The sequence below is a fragment of the Grammomys surdaster genome, unplaced genomic scaffold (assembly GCF_004785775.1).
Source record: "Grammomys surdaster isolate TR1022 unplaced genomic scaffold, NIH_TR_1.0 130, whole genome shotgun sequence".
NCBI classification, from domain to species: Eukaryota; Metazoa; Chordata; class Mammalia; order Rodentia; family Muridae; genus Grammomys; species Grammomys surdaster.
In genome coordinates, this window is record NW_021604588.1 from 7,101,369 (window position 1) to 7,104,960 (window position 3,592).

General features: G+C 38.9%; 1 pseudogene; it reads right to left on the reverse strand.

Moving 5' to 3' along the window:
- Positions 1 to 1,061: 1,061 nt before the first annotated feature.
- Positions 1,062 to 1,503, reverse strand: LOC114612945 (annotated as a pseudogene).
- Positions 1,504 to 3,592: the final 2,089 nt, after the last annotated feature.

Sequence of the window (3,592 nt, forward strand, 5' to 3'; positions counted from 1 at the left end):
AGGAATATTTTTGTGTGTACATATACATACATGCATGCAGTTAATGAAAAAGAGGCCATGAACTTGAAGAAGAGCAGAGAGGATTACATAGGAGGGCTTGAAGAGAGAAAAGGAAAGGAAGAAATGAAAATTAGTGTATAATCTCAAAAAATCAAACAAACAAACAAAAAAAGAATTCCTGAAAGTTTTTCTCTGACTTCCATACAAATGCTGTGTCACACGTCTTTCCTCCTCCCACCAAACGTACATGCATATTAAAGAACAATAAATGTCATAAAATTTGTTAAGTAAGAAGGGTGCCAGGAGAGATTACAGTCAGCAACAGTTAAGTGAAGACACACAGTGAAAGACTGAGAAAGCCACCCACCACTCAGTGATGTGAAGTTCACCGATGACCTTTAGAAAGTGAGGCTGAAACCCCCACTGGGATGAGCTGAATAATAAATGGATTACAATCATGACACATAATGTAGCTGAAAAGATAATTTTGATTGGGTAGAGGTGAGGTAGACCCATGGGAAACCCAATTCAAACCAAAGGCATAAGGAGTGCAGAAGCACACAGTAAATTAGTGGATTCTTAACGAAATCCAATTCCTAACCAAATAAGAACCAGGTATCTACAAAGATACAAAAACAGGGGTGCCTCTTTCACACAGAAAACCAGAAGAAAAAGTTTCATGCATGCCTCTGGAAGAAGACCAATAGTATTTTCAACAGAAATAGTAAAACAACCATATGAATCTGTTCCTGTAAGCCAGAAACACAAAGGACCATTCCACCTCTCTCTGGGGTCCCTTGGAGTTAGTGAAGACCTTACTTTAGGGGTCTAATCTTTTGCTCTGAATTAGCTGAGAGCCACTTTTTCGAGGTGTCACTGCGCCACCATGTGGCCACCCTCATAAGTAGCAATTTCTCCTAGTACAATGGTTCTCCACATTCCATTTTTTTTTTTCCACCAGCACCAGGAAATGTTTAATCTTAAAAAACAAACAAGAAACAGCTTTCGCATCTGCTGTGTGGCATTATTAACAGGAAGGACAGTGTACAATTTAAGCTGTCCTAGTTCTTCCCTATTTTAGCATTCTCAGAAGGATCCCATCCTTGATAATGACAGAAATTTCGGAGACGCCTGGATGGCTCGCTCTTCCCTTTATACTCGTTGCCTTCAAGCCTTTTAGTCTCTGCTCAATCCGAGCAAATCTCTTCATTCTTGCTATAGGATCTTGCAACACTGACAACAACGTGCAGACCCTTCTCTTGGGAAAGGTGCTCTGAACTTCCCTCAGAATTCTTTCACTTTTGTTCTCCACAGGTTTGCTCTCAATCAGGTGACAGAGCCTGCTGGCCCCTTGGCACTGGGCTTCAGGGTTATCTTTTTTATGACCTTTGCCAGTGTTTCTGGTTCTAGGACTTCTGAATCATAGGATGTGTCCTCTTCATCTTTCGTCTGAGGAGTTTCTGGGTCCTCAACTGTGTCGACTTTCTCTGATGGCTCCTCCATGGCAGTTGGGCAGAAGCCTCAAAAACTAGTTCCGAGCAAAATTACCTAGATCCAAGTTCCAACTAGCAGAGGTGGAGTGGTTCTCCACATTCCTATGGGACCCTATAGTTCCTCATGTTGTGGTGACCCCAGCCATAAAATTATTTTCATTGCTATTTTACAACTGTAATTTTGCTACTGTTATGAACTGTAATGTAAATATCTGTGTTTTCCAATGGTCTTGGATGACCCCTGTGAAGGGATTATTCAACACCTGAGACACACACAGGGTTGTGACACACGTGTTGAAAACCACTGCCCTAGAAGCTGGCTACTGTGTTGAATTACCGAATTCTGAGGCTGAGATTTTAAGATGCCCTTTATTTTGCAGTGAGAACAAAGAAGCTTAGTTTTTAGCCATGCTTAGGTTTTCAAATTTTGTATTTTACCCTCTTGGATACTGTAGGCCCCTCTAAGTGATTACACATCTGAAAGCACATACCAAATCTTATAGCTTTCTATTTTTATTAGGTTTGTTCTTTGTTGATTTCATGCATGAGTTTGATGCATTCTGATGTCTTTACTTCTATAATGTCCCTCATTTTCCTTTAATCTCTATGAACCCTTACCCCTTATAACAATCCCCCGACCTTCGGAACATCTGATGTTCTCACTGAAACCCATTGTAGCATCGTCTTAAGTACAGTGTGTTGACTAAATGCAGAGAGAAGCAAAGCTTCGATCTCAACTTAATCTTCCGCAACAATCATTCTGTTGTGAGAGAGATACGATGTCTTGTTTTAATCTGAGTTATGACAAAATAACAATTTTACACAAATGCAAGCTCAAACACAATGGCCAAACAGGAATGAAGAGTCAGTCCGACAACAGAATTAGAATGTGCTGATCGGTTGCTGCAAGACTCCAAATACACCAGCAATCAAACCTCTCACATCTGAGTCCACTAGTATAACACAGGTAACCTTGGCTGTTTGACACACTGTCTGACAAATAATATTTTGAAAAAATCAACACTTTAATTCCTTTACTATTTTGCTTTTCTCCTTTGATTGTTTTGTTGTTTTCTTTTCTTTCTGAAAAATAATAAATGTAATTAAAGAAAATGTATGGATTTCTTGTGGAGGGAGAGAGATGAAATCACCCAAAATTCCACAAGACACATTAGTGTGTCTTAATATTTTGATACTTTCAATTCTTTTAAATGTTTTACTAAAATATCAAACAGGTATACATACGTATGTACATACATACCTATGTATCTAGATGCGTATATATGCATGTATGTATGTATATAATTAGTTAACTATTCTGAATGTCTTCTGAGCATGACAAAGCCATGGTACTTCTGACTCACTGCAGAGATGTTTATCTTGGAAGTTAATAGCTGCTGGAGGTGGGAATGCCATTCCCTTGGTAGAGTAACACTGATATGTTGCCCATGCTCCAGTAAACAACCTCCCATCCATGCAGGGGCACGAATCCCTAATTAAATCCAGTGGCCACATATGAAAATCAGATGTGAAGTGTTTGCCGAGAAGAAAGGTCTCATTAGAAAGGGAGATAGGAGAGGAGGATGAGGGGTGAAAATATCTAAAGTTCATTATATAGATAGAGGTTGCTAAATAATGATCCTCTTTCACAGGGCTAATACTCAGATAGTTAACTTCCACTCTGACCCCTGTGATTGTCTCAGCTTTTATAGCTAGAATCCCTACTCCAATACATTGCTGAAGTGCCAAGTAGTTAATGGGATACAGCTTTTTAATTCTTTTCAAACTATATCCATGTTATTCCATCAGGGCTGAGTCAAATAGCACTTGGATATCTTTTTACTTACGCCTTCCTTTTGAATACATCAGACACATGTATCCATATTTTCATGGGGGCAGAGAAGATGATGATATTTTATCTAAAAAAATGCAAAGAGAAAATTATCTAATATCTAACCTCTGAAATACAAACAGATATATTAAAAATATTGTATTGTTTGGAAAGACAGTCTTTCCAAACTCTATTATATCCTCTTCGAGGTTCTCATTCTCAGAAATGGAGATGCAGAGTCTGGGCCCGTAAGGACAAATAGCCGGTT